Raw genomic sequence first — 13,966 nt, forward strand, 5'->3', positions numbered from 1 at the left:
CGAGTTGAGTCTGTCTAGATAATGCCATTTTCTCCACCCCTTCTTTTGTACTTTTTAATTTTTTGTGTGTGACTGTGCTTGAAATGAAAGTTATTCGTTAGATCGTTTCTACTTTTTTGTCACTTGAAACATGGCGGACATCGGATGAAGTCACGAGTGGGGCGGTTTCGCCCTGCGAAAAGAAGCTTCGTGCCGGTTGTGGATCGGACTATAAGTAGGGTCGGCAGGCCCAAAACACGCAAAATAAACCTAGATTCCTCTTCTGGTTCCTCGCGTTGCGAGTCGTCATGGGTTCGCTCCTCAGCCGATTCAACCCAGCAAGGACTCCAAGTAGGTCAAGGAGACGGCGACTGGGCAAAATCCCAAAGTAGACTAGATCATTAGAGGAAAGGACGTTATACCCATTCCGTAAAACTCCAAAGGTATGTAAATGACTTAGGACATAAATCGGAGGGTTAGATTGCAGTTGATTCGGAGCAATGAATTTACAACGCTAAAGTTCAAAACTTCTACACCATGACCATACAAATTACTTTTTTTTTTCATTCAATTTCAAACTCAAAGATTCCATTTTGTTCTGTCTGTGTTTGAAAGTGCATTTCGACTCTCAGCATCATGATATTGATAATGACGCAGAGCAATCAACACCTACTGAGCTAAGTTCCTTTTTATGTCTGTTGGCTAGTACAACAGTACAACTTGAACTACAAGTACAAGGGCCATGAGGTTGACATAATTTGGGGTTGGTTAATTTTGTTTGTTTGTGATGTTGCCACATAAGGCTTTAGCAGTTTTTAGTCCCATGACTCATTGAATGTTTTAAAGATCTACATATTTATGTATTATATGTCTACACACCAATGTCTCATGCACTGAGGAATTTCTGTTATGATGATGTATTGGTAACAATTCTGCTCTATTGCTCCAATTGTAATACTCACTAATACTCGTATGATCATAATGACATGTAGTACTCACTACTGCTGACTCAATCAGTCAATGAAATTAAGCCATGAAACTACAGTGTTGCAACTGGATTTGTTACACATATTTGTTATGCGGTGTCTGCATGAGGAGAGGTACAACCTCTGTCCCCTCTGTTAAAATAGCAAAATCTAGATCGGCACTTTTCAGGGTGAGTACGGGTAAGGTCATCAAATCTAGTTTTTATGCCACATGTTTGCCAAGATCTGCAGTCTTGGTTGGAGCAAAACAACGTTTGATTTGGAACAAAAAGGACTGGGTGGTCGGGTGGTAACGCACTTGCGCTCAGAAGCGAGAGGTTGCGATTTCGACCCTGGGTTAGGGCGTTAGCAATTTTCTCCCCCCTTTCCTAACCTAGGTGGTGGGTTCAAGTGCTAGTCTTTCGGATGAGAAGAAAAACCGAGGTCCCTTCGTGTACACTACATTGGGGTGTGCACGTTAAAGATCCCACGATTGACAAAAGGGTCTTTCCTGGCAAAATTGTATTAAGGCAAAGATAAAAATGACCACCCAAAATACCCGTGTGACTTGGAATAATAGGCCGTAAAAAGTAAGATATGCGCCGAAATGGCTGCGATCTGCTGGTCGATGTGAATGCGTGATGTATTGTGTAAAAAAAATTCCATCTCACACGGCATAAATAAATCCCTGCGCCTTGAGTCCGAGTCTGGAGATACGCGCGCGATATAAGACTTCATATAACATCCTGACTGCTTGCTGTGCAGAGGAAGTGTTCTTTTTAAGAAATGCATTCAAATAAAACAAATGGAGAAATGCCCACTGAACAGAAACAGCCAGGTTCCTAATGTGTGGTATGAATCCAAGTTGAGAGAGATCAGCTGAGCTAGGATTTTACATGGAACAAGATCATCCCTCCACTTGCATATATACATACCAGAAATGAACATACAGTGTGCTTGATGTGGTGATCAAGTGACATTTTGCTATGAATTTGTTTAAGCAACTAGTAGCTTCTTCAGCGTTAATTCATTAAACAATTACTCTTATTAGAACACATTGCTAAGTTAAGTTATGCGTGTGTTTGTTATTGCAATGTAAGACCTCATGACATAGATATAACAAAATAACACATGATGAGATTCTAAATATGTTTTGTTTACTTGCAGGTCTCAGTTATTACCAAGCCCTGCCTCATTCTTCCCGCAACAGTGACATGGTGCTGTTATAGAACACAAGTAAGGCTTTTGATCATTTCCAAAATACACTAGCAATAGATTGTGAGTGCAACTGGTAATGAGAATATTTTACCACAAAAGGCTAAAGTACAAATAACAGATTTATGATGTTGGAAAAAGAAGTCCGCCAGAGCAAGTGATTAGTGTACCAGTTAGCTAGGGTGGATAAATATATATTATATAATTACAATTTACAGTCAGCATAAAATGTTGAGGCCAGTCTTGAATTGTTCTCGCCCTGTGAATTCACCGGCAAATCAGATGGCATGAAGAAATCAATGGTATATTATGCTCTGCATTGAATGAACCATCTCCAGTCATTCTGAGTGACACACCTCTTTAAAAAAAAACATGCCAGTAATTAAATCCAGGCTACATGGGGATGGAAAATGACCCTGGCAATTTCAACCTCTGCTTGTGCCTTTGTGTAGCAGGATTGGATATGGATCTTCAAAAGCCTTAGTTCATTTGTTTGTATCATGTATGACGTTATAAGTTAATACTATTAGTCAATTTCAAATAGCAGAGTTATTTTCAGAGCTTTCTAACCTCAAACCCTGTCTGCCCCGTGGAATCTAGTTTGTAATATAAAGGGTATTTTGATTTTGACTCAGTTTCTTTCTTGCAAGTTCATTCTTTTCTCATTCTAGGTACTAAACCACTACTGATGACTGCCTGCATCAGGGTTATAATTTATGAAGAAGTCAAAATGCACATATATAACAGTTTACAATTTAAAGGCACACTTGCCTTGTCACTATAGTGTGGGTCACTGTCTCAGATATTATATGGCTATGCTTTAACATGGAATCCCTCATCTTGGCCACATACTAAAAAATAAAATATATATTCAGTGACTGCTTGCTGTGGTGAGTTAACTCAAAATATGGGATATTTTCACAAACATTCAAGCTGATCTATGTTGGTATGCGTCCAAGTAGAGGGATGATCTTATCCCAAGTAAAAGCCTGACAAGATCTGAGACTGTGATTGTGAAGCAAAATGTTTTTACATAGTAAAGTAAGCCTTTAACGAGAAAGTATGTCTATTGCACTGGGTGTTTTATTATTATTATAGTATATATATTTTTCTTCCAGGTAGTCTCTCTTTAAACTGACTTTCTACACCATGGTGTCTCTGGCAGTGTTATAGTGGCAGAAGACAGTTGGAACTGGATATCCTCATTTAGATGGTAGGCATGTTTTCGGCTTTTGTGTTGCTTTGGTGTATGTGTGTATGGTGTGTGTGTGTGTCTGTGTTAAGGCCATGTCAGACGCACAACACAAAACAGTGTTTCCTTTCAAAACAAACACAAAACAGCGTGTTTCCCATGTGACATCCCCCAAAACGCGTTTCAGAAAACACTGTTTCGTGTTTTTGCATCGTGTTTTGGGTTTTAGAGCATGCTCTAAAATCTAAAAACACGTTTTGGTAGTCAGCCAATGAACGCGGACGATCAACTCAAGTGACTCGGTTTCCGGCACCACGGAGATAGAAAAAAATGGCAGACTCAGATGTGGTACCGATTCAGGGTAGTATCGGACCCATGAATCCTAACTAGAGTCTATGGATCCTGTCACGATTGAAGAGAGGCAATAATATCAGTGGGCGCTGCCAGCCGTGTTGTTTACAAACCCAAACACAGCGCGGTAGCTGAACGGGTCAAGCTGACACTGACCGTATCAGTGGACACTGACCGTATCAGTGGACACTGACCGTATCAGTGGACACTGACCGTATCAGTGGGCACTGCCAGCCATGTTGTTTACAAACTCAAACACAGGGCGATAGCTGGACGGGTCAAGCTGACACTGACCGATATTTCTGTGAAAACACGCACCGCGCTTCATCTGTGTTTTTCGCAAGTGACATCCCCTCTTTAAAAACATGTGTTTCCCCGACGTTTTGAGATGGTGTTTTTGTCGAAAACAGGGTTTTGTGTTGTGCGTCTGTCTCCGCCTTTAGACACATACCAGAAATAAACACACTGTTTGCATGCTGTTGTGAAGTGACATTTTGTGATTTGTTTTTTTAATGAACTAGTACAGGTAGCTTTTACAGCATTTATTCATAACACAATCGCACTTTTTGGGGTATGTGAACAAGTTAAGAGATCAGGGTTCGACACTAGCGGGGGCGGGGGGCGGAACGCCCCAGAGTTTTGTGTTCCGCCCCAAACATTGCCGAAGCTTGGGGCCCACTCCGCCCCAGGATAAATTCCAACAATGACAAACCGAAAATTCTAATGCCAGCAGAGCCAATCACTAAAAATCGCCAGTTAAAGTCGTCACTGAAATTTGCGTTACGATCAATGCCGCAGTCAAGAAAAAAAACACATTCAAATCGTCGAAGGACAATGTCGTAAGGGAAATAACTCCCAGATTGCGCTCTTTAGCGTGAGAGATAAGTATCGCCTTCAAATGCCAAACGCAAAATGTGGCGACACATCCCTGGTGTAAAAAGACATGGAAATGAAGATGAAGAACAGGGTGGAGAGAAACGAAAAAAGGAGACCGATGCAGCCAAAAGCGCGAAGCGCTGTCGTAATTTCAATGTCAAATGGTTGAAAGAATTTCCCTGGCTTCAGTACGATGAAGAAAAACAGACAACGCATTGCCGCACGTGAATACTGAGAGTGGGCCCCAGATTTTTTTTTTCCGCCCCAGCAATTTCCATCTCTGGGGCCAGTGTGGCCCCAGGCCAAATAAGTTAGTGTCGACCCCTGGAGATCATGTCTTATCCCATTTTAAAGCCCTACCAGATCTGAGACGGTGAGCCAAATTGTTTTCATGAGAAGGAATGTGCCTTTTAGTGAAATCTATGTACTTTACAAAACATATTTTAAGAAATGAAATGTGTTACAAGTAACAGCCATATGAGTGATAGCCTGTAGGTGGAATAATAATCTTCAATTGCCTATAAATGATTATCTGGTTAAGAATGACCTCTTCAAGAAAATTAATGCAAAGCATTTTGATGTTTGTGACAATTAGTTACTCTTTATCACGTTTGGTCGCTGATTTTGCTGTCAGTGTCAGTGTTGGGCAGGTGTGCGTCCATGATGTCATTGCTATTGAAAACTAATCTGTACTATAAAGTAAATGTACCCATACATGGCAGTTGTCTGGTCAAACCGGGGGCCAGCCATGACTGGGACTGATGTATCCTCAGGCACTCGACACCAGGTGGGCGGGGCCAGTGGTTGGGGTGTGATTCCCTGCCTTACACCACCACAAAGTGTTGTATCAGTAGACAAGACTGAGCAGAACTTCTGCCCCACCCCCCTCACCAATTGACCACTCAGTGCCATGTGCCTGTGGCTGTATCATAAACACTTTGTGACAATAGTTGTTACCTCCTTAGATCATATCTTGTGATGCTCCTCGGTGTTTGATGTATGCTAACTGGTGTACTTATGACATAGTGTTCATATGAAAGTTTTATGTGTTGCAGCTCATCCAGATCACAGGTACACAAAGGAGCTGGTTCCAGTGAAAACATAGGCACATGGAACTGCTTATGGACTACTTTAGAAAGTGTGCGGTTACAACCAAGACTCTCCAGTTAGAAAGGTCTGCGGAAGGGTGCTTGTTCTCTTTCCTCGGACAGGCTTTTCAAGACTAGGTAGGTTAAACCACATGATTGGGCTTTAATTATGAATGCACTTCAAAGTTCACTTATTTCATTATCTGGTACAAGTTCTCTTGCATGTGGGTGTAAGGCTGAAGAAGAACCTCTGACAAGTCAATTTTCAAGCAACTGAGCATGAACCCAGGTAAAAAAAAAACACAGAGCTCTCTTTCTCTCTCTTTCTATTGGTCTGTTATTCATAGAATGACACTAACAGTGACACAAGTAAAAAATCTGTATCATTGTCTTGACCTCTAGAAATTTGGTAGAGAATAAGATGACTAATAGTATTATTTTGATTATTTTATGGTCATTACTGTGGACTCCCCCCCCCCCCCCCCACACACACACACACACACTGCCCCTTTTAAGACACCCCAATCTAAGACTCCTTCCTATTAATGACCCTGTTTACGCAGACTTCTTGTTCATAACATCTGTAAATTCACTCCCATTTTAAGACTTGCTCCTTTTTAAGACCTGGTTTTGCTTATTTTGGATTTCGAAAAAGAGAACAACAAATCCCCACTCTCTAGCCAGGCACATGATTTTTGTATGAACCAAGTTGAGGGATGGCATTTGTATAGGCCTGACCAGATCTGAGATGTTGAATCTATTGCTTACAAAGAAAGCATTGTGTCATTAAAGGCACACTACTTCTCTTCACCGTCTCAGTTCAGGCCAGGCTTTAACATAGGATAAGCTCATCCCTCAACTTGGTCACATATGAACAATCAACACACTGACTTCTTGCTGTAGTGATCGAGTCAGATTTGCCAAGGCGTGTACATGGAATAAGATCATAATTCTAAATGCTGAAGTAACATTCTGTTTCCTATGAAGCTAGGCTTGATTTTGGTATGAATCCAAGTTAAGGGATAGCATGTGTAAAAGCAGAATTGTTTACAGAGGCAGCTTTGTGTTATTAAAGGCATCTCAGATCACCTGCCAGGCTTTTTTTTTTTTTTTTTTTTTTTTTTTTTTTTTTTTTACATGGGGTAAGACTATCCCTCCACTCCGGCACATACCAGCAATAAACACAGTGGTTACTTGTGATGAAATAGTGGCAAGACAGATGATTTAAGCATCACATAACCTTCCTAAGTGAAGTCAAGTCATGTGTGTGTGTGTGTGTGAGCATAGAATGTTGAGGACAGCCTTGAAATTTTCTGACTGTGTGAATTCAACAGAACTGCTGTAAATCTGGCGCAGTATAGTTTTTATTGTATGAAACTTCATTTCCAGTCAGGTGCTATGAAGAAATCATATCAGGTTATGCTTTGCAGTGAACCACCACCAGTATTTATTTATTTATTAAGGAGATTTCTATAGCGCATAACTAAAAGCACAAAACAGTTATCCAATGGATACCATCACACTGCAACATACAAGGGAATGAGGAAGCTGACAGGCTGGCGAAAGAAGGAGGGAAGCTACCACAAGAGAACCAGCAAGTTACATTTGGTGAGGCAAAAACCATTGTAAAAGAGAAGCAACGGAAAAGGTGGCTGCAACAACACCCTCAATACAACCCTAGAGACAGTTACTATCAACTCTCCAGAAAAGACCAGGTCATCATTGTGCGCCTGAGAACCGGCCACTGCAGACTCAGGCATCACATGTTCTCAAAATTCCACATTGGGGACACGCCTGTATGCCACTGTGGCATCGCAGACATGACAGTGGAACACCTCCTCCAACACTGTCCAATCCACCAGAAACTACGAGCAGAAACATGGTCTGCTGACACACCAGTTCAGGAGAAGATCTTCGGCACCCTGCAGAGTCTTCGCTGTACTGCAGACTTCATCAGAAGTTCCGGAGTCCCTGTCTGAGCGATCGAGAAGAAGAAGAAGAAGACTAAAAGCACTATTTCTGAGTAACACGTCATCTTAATTAAAGCATGCCAGTATCGCCAGGCTCCTTTTGGGTGGTAAATGTGGATCTTCAAAAGCCTAAGTTAAAAAAACAAGATGTAAAAGTACATTTTGAATAGTAGGTTTTTTTCAGAGGGCAGATATCACAAGATATGATCGTTCAACTGCATGTATGCCTCATTACTAAAACAAAAATTAAGTGGTATTTTACTCGTCTTTCTGGTAAAACATATACACCATCAATATATTATAATAATGATCTTGCTTGTTTACAGATGGACAACAGCTGCTGCCAGGACTAGGTTACGCATAAAGAAAACAGTCAACACTTGGCTGGTGCTGGAGCTTCTTTGATGTCTATATCAACAAAAAAAAAGACAGACAGATACCAGCTCATTCAAGACCATATCCCCATTTTACTCACACAGAACAGAGAGCCATCTTCCGCCTTCGCACAGGACACTGCTGTCTGAAGGTACACCTCAAAAGGATAGGTTTTGCACCTACAGCGGACTGTGGCTAGGGTAGGAAGAACAGACTCTGCAACACGTTCTGAGAGGGTTGCCTTTCCTTGCCACCCCTGTGCAACAAGACTTGGCCAGAGAGCACACATCCAAATGCAAACACTGAACACTGAAGAGGAAGAAGAAACAATAAAAAGATATGCACTTGGCAAGATCCTTAAAATGTAAAACTAGTACGTGTGACAATTTTGAATTGTTCAGAGATGGTTTTGCTTCAGTGGTAAATGTTTTAGCTTTGTTATAAGATTCCGTTACTGAAGCATACTTTAAAACCTTGACCTTCCAAGTCTTGAACAACATACCCCAACTGTGTTAGCACCCTGGGCTGCGATCATTGTGTTGAGCTACTTAACAGAGGACTCCTTGGTTTTATTACATATACTTTGGTTAACTTTAATTATTTGATAAATAATTCTAATACTGTAGGACAACTCCCCCATCAAATGTAGAAATGTCGTCTGCATTTTTGACTCACATGCGAAGCAAAAGTGAGTCTATGTACTCACCCGAGTCGTCCGTCCGGACGTCCGGAAAACTTTAACGTTGGATATTTCTTGGACACTATTCAGTCTATCAGTACCAAATTTGGCAAGATGGTGTATGATGACAAGGCCCCAAAAAACATACATAGCATCTTGACCTATTTTTCCCATTTTTCCCATTTTCTCTGAAGTTTTTGAGATTCAATACCTCACCTATATATGATATATAGGGCAAAGTAAGCCCCATCTTTTGATACCAGTTTGGTTTACCTTGCTTCAAGGTCAAGGTCACAGGAGCTCTTCAAAGTTGGATTGTATACATATTTTGAAGTGACCTTGACCCTGAACTATGGAAGATAACTGTTTCAAGCTTAAACATTATGTGGGGCACATGTTATGCTTTCATCATGAGACACATTTGGTCACATATGATCAAGGTCAAGGTCACTTTGACCCTTATGAAATGTGACCAAAATAAGGTAGTGAACCACTAAAAGTGACCATATCTCATGGTAGAAAGAGCCAATAAGCACCATTGTATTTCTTATGTCTTGAATTAACAGCTTTGTGTTGCATGACCTTGGATGACCTTGACCTTGGGTCAAGGTCACATGTATTTTGGTAGGAAAAATGTGTAAAGCATGTGAGTCGTATGGGCTTTGCCCTTCTTGTTATTTTGTATACTGCATATTTTAAAAGGCTATTTTTGTGCACAAAACATGCATCTGCAGGGAGGTTTAGAGGGTGAAGTTAGGATCTATTATGGGGCATGCAGCACCACACCCATTTTGTGTGTGTGTATTTTGTGTTGACACATAAGACACTGTCATTCCAGCAGAAACCTGTGATGATGCACATTTTATTGCAGTAACCAGCTGAAATTGTATGTACGTTGTTATGAAATTGACAAATGATCCCTGCTTTGCAATCCTGGGTTAATGATATTGCCAAAATTAAAACGTGGAGGAAAAAGTGAGTGTAAACCTATTCTTGTGGTGGTGGTGGTGGTGGTGGTGGTGTGTGTGTCTGGTTAGTGTGTGTGTGTGTGTGTTTGAGTGTGTGTTAAACAAACAACAACGACAAACAACACCAAACCTAAATCAAACAAGCATAACAAAAACAAATGACACAAAAACTGACAAAAATCAGAATATCAACTGAGGAGAAAAAAACAGTGGCTGAATGCAATACTTATTATAACTTAAAAAGTAAAAGTGTGCCTGTGATGTGTGCGTATGTTTGAGTGTTTTAAACAAAAACAACAAACCTAAATTAAACAAGCACAACAACAACAACAAAACAAACGTGGCAAAATTTTGAATATGAACTGAGGAAAAACAAACAGTGCCTAAGTACGAGACTTATTATCAGGGAAACAACGGCAAAACTCGCAATGTCGTATGGAATAAGGTAAAAGATGTAAATCATGGTTTACAGAGAACATCAGTACTGAGTTCTGTCATGTTTTATTTTCTCCAGAGTGTGACGTCTGCAGAATGATCGATACAAAAAGCAGTGTCTCCAGTCATGGCCATATGCTGCTTTCCTAATTTTTGCTTTGCACTATTTTTGCTTTGTGCACATATTTGAACCTTGTGGTGCTATGATTCGGTTCTTAAAAGAAAATTATGACTCACACTCACATACAATCCTTGTTTTTGAATGTTTTAAAACATTGCTGCTTTCTGCTTTGAGCCTGGAGGAACAAAATGACTCTGAAGCCGGACTGCCGAGAGGAAGAATGAGAGGGAAAAGAACACGCAGCCATGAAAACACACACACCTCCCTGACAGATAAACTGCTTATGTTCCAAAATCAAGAATCTTTAAGCGCGCGCGCACACAGAGAGACTCTCCTCGTGGAAGTAAACTTATACTCGAACTTGAAAGTAAGTATAAATGTTTGATACGAAATAAACCTGTGATAAAAGTCTTTTTATAAATCATCGGTACCAACAAAATTGTCACAACACGTAAAAGGACATACTGTAGTTTCAAATTAGTAACAATCTAAGCCATTTTAATCAGCACTGGTGTCCGGCAAGCACTAACAGCTACAACAGCACGTGTATGCATCTTGAAGTAATAAGACCTTGAAGTAGGCCTAGAGTTTACACTATGCATTATGTAATGCTTTAATTCAGCTGCCTAACTGTGGAACTTTGCAAATGTGTGAGGACCGTTTCACAAAACAGACAAAACACCCTCTCAGTTATTTACACAAATCAGTTCCAGAATGTGCGTGTTCCTTTTCCGTCTCTACAAATTAATGTTATCTGGGGGGAAAACGAATCATTGTCGCTTCCGCCCTCAGTTATAATTGCCTGAGCATAATAGGAAATGCAACAGGTGTAGTCTTCCGCCTGATTTTTAGTCAAGATATTTCGCGGACACAGAATGTTTCTTTCTTTTTTCTTTGTATGTTCACAAGCTCACATACAATCATTTATGCAACACTGACAATAAGACCAGACCAGAGTTGTGATTGAAATGGGCAGTTTATTTAATAAAGCTCCAGAATGAATAAAAATACATGACAAAATAAGGTGGTCCCGCTGTAAAAAGCCGATTACCAAACACACACACACACCAACACACACAAACACACTCACGCACGCACACACACACATACACACACACACACACACACACACACACACACACACACACACACACACACAGTAACATTGTACAACTTACTGTCACATTCAAGCGGGAACACCAAACAAAACGTATCATCAAATGAAACAACATTTTAAGTGGTCAACTGAGCAGATGACCACAAACCACACTTGAAATCTTCACATTTTAACACTTTCTCCTGTATCCATAAAAGTCATTTATGCTGACTAGATAATGACATAATAAAATGACATCAATAAAACCATTCCCTTTTTTATTTTAAAGAAAAACAAGAAAATTAAAATAACGCAAAGAACTGATGCTCAGTAAGGTTGGGTATCGATCTCAAATGTGTGCATAGCTAATTACATGTAACCGGCATGGACTGGGGCTAGAATTGGCCTTTCTGTCAGGCAACTCGGCCTCTAATTGGTTTTATACTGTCTGATCCCCCTCCAGAAAAAAACAATACCATTTGCCCCGTGCTTCTGCGCCCACAAAAAATATTCGGGAATAAGAAAAGTTCAAATTTTAGGCACCCCACATACAACCTTAATTGTCAGTCAATTACTTTACTGCAATCAACGTTGATTTTAAAGTACCATGTCATTATTATTTTGGAGATAGATTTGAAAAAGTCCATAATTGCAGACTGCGTATTGCATACCTGTCAAGTACTTTTGGCCTCTGACCATAGTAAATGGCATAAGAAACCATAGTTGGGGATCAAAAACCATAGTTAATGCGTGGATCAGGATGTGGTTAAACGCACAAATTCAACTTCTCACGCATACACACTAAACCAATCAGATTGTTTTTCGCAAACTAAAAGTAAAACACATAAATTCCTTTCTACACAAACTGCTCTTTATTTACCACTACATGTAATACATTTACACTGCACTCTTGTTCGTTCATTTTTTTTGTCACTTGTCACTTGTGTTCTTTGTTGTATTCATCTGTGCAAATCTTTGCTTTGTCAATCATGCTGCCAGTCACCTTAAAATCATGGCAGCATGCATCAGAGTTAATTTTGACCTGTAAGAAGGCAGTCAGTGTGTCAGCTCCCAGACTGTGATCCAGCACTTGAAGGTGTTGCAGGGTTTCACTGCCAAATGGAAATTTATTCAACATTTTCCTCACACAGGCCATGTAGAACTGGCGCACATCATGCCAGAACTTCTGTTGTGTGGCTGGTGCAAGCTCCTCCTCAGAAATGAATGAACGGCAGTCCATGCCAGCAACAAAAAAAACAAATTTTTTTTTTTTTTTTTTTTAATGCTGAAAATGCGTATGGTTTGAGGTATACGACGTAGGACCCAAAAAAACACCGAAAATCCGTAAGAATTACGCAGAATGCGTAGGACTTGACAGGTATGGTATTGGTATGAGTGATTTGAATTTTGATTTGTCAGCGGCACCTCAAGGATTGCCCCAAATGTGAGTGCGGTTACCCAAGGGAGACTGCTGAGCACTATTTGTTGCATTGACCCTTGTGTAGAGATGTACGATTATTGTCAATTGATAACTGATTATAAGTTTATTGAAATATTATTGAAAGGCATCCCGCAATATTCCCGGAATGTCAATCAGACCATATTCATAACTGTACAAGAATTTATTAAGACAAACAGGCATGTTCCGTACATGAGCCTCTACATTTTATTCATAATGTTCATTTGACACTGTCATGAGACAAATGCTGCCTGACCAATTGTTCTTCGTAATTTCTCTCGTGTTTAGTGTCCTTGTTTCGACTTATCGATTATGGCCCAATCGTTATGTAATTTAGTGCCATTTTCGCCGATCACAAAATGTATTAACTTTGCGTGTGTGTCTTCTGTGCATTTAATATTATTGTGACGTGACCCACTCTTCCAACATTTCTGGCGCTCCAAGTCTTCGTCGTCCTTTTTTTTCCCCTTATGCTGAATTCTGTTCTCTCGTACCCCATTTCTTTTTGTTTCTTGTTTTTACCCCACCAAGTTCTGTACTACCACCCCCTCCCTTTTTTGATTGCTTGCGCATCAGGTTTGTCTGTTTGTTTTCGTTGTCTGAAATGAGTAAATGTATCTAGTCCGCCATCATGCTAAACTTTGTTATGTACATACCAGGATGACTTAAAATAAGCATTTATGCTTGAGTTATCTTAAAAAAACAATGCATTGTTTCTGTCATGATAACAAATTGAATAAAGTTTTGTAAACCAATGGACTGATTATAGTTGACCCTGATATGTGATTACGGGATAGTGTCACGTTAATTTATTTCTACTTTCACTTGTACTTTTGTACTTAAAACAAATCACTGAAATGTAAAAGTTATTTTTTTTCCATTGTGAAGTGTCGTCAGTCTCCTCAAGGTAATGCAGTCAAACTCAACCAAAAGTTGGAGGGGCTTCTTCATACTTTCAGTGTGTGTGTGTGTGTGTGTGTGTGTGTGTGTGTGTGTGTGTGTGTGTGTGATTTCTTTTGACACTATGCACGTTTCAAAGTGAGTATAGTGCGCTTCCCAAGCATAAAACGGTGCATGACTCTGGATTTGCGTCTGAGATATTGACACATCACTGTGAGAAAAAGCGTTAATGAAAAAAGAAGACTATTTATTTTTCCTTGAGCATTATCTTAAAGTGGTGTGCCAAAAACTTTTAAA

At 40.0% G+C, this 13,966-nt stretch overlaps 1 protein-coding gene and 1 long non-coding RNA gene across 2 annotated transcripts in view; one reads left to right on the forward strand and one right to left on the reverse strand.

Moving 5' to 3' along the window:
• Positions 1-13,966, reverse strand: part of LOC138953695 (cyclic GMP-AMP synthase-like receptor 1) — a 63,927-nt gene that overhangs the window by 23,038 nt on the left and 26,923 nt on the right. The window lies entirely within an intron of this gene.
• On the forward strand, positions 81-9,665 carry LOC138953698 (uncharacterized). The gene is made up of 5 exons (XR_011451590.1): positions 81-422; positions 2,112-2,180; positions 3,278-3,372; positions 5,634-5,804; positions 7,963-9,665. It is a non-coding gene; the product is annotated as an uncharacterized lncRNA (long non-coding RNA).

Source organism: Littorina saxatilis, linkage group LG17 (genome assembly GCF_037325665.1).
Source record: "Littorina saxatilis isolate snail1 linkage group LG17, US_GU_Lsax_2.0, whole genome shotgun sequence".
NCBI classification, from domain to species: domain Eukaryota; kingdom Metazoa; phylum Mollusca; class Gastropoda; order Littorinimorpha; family Littorinidae; genus Littorina; species Littorina saxatilis.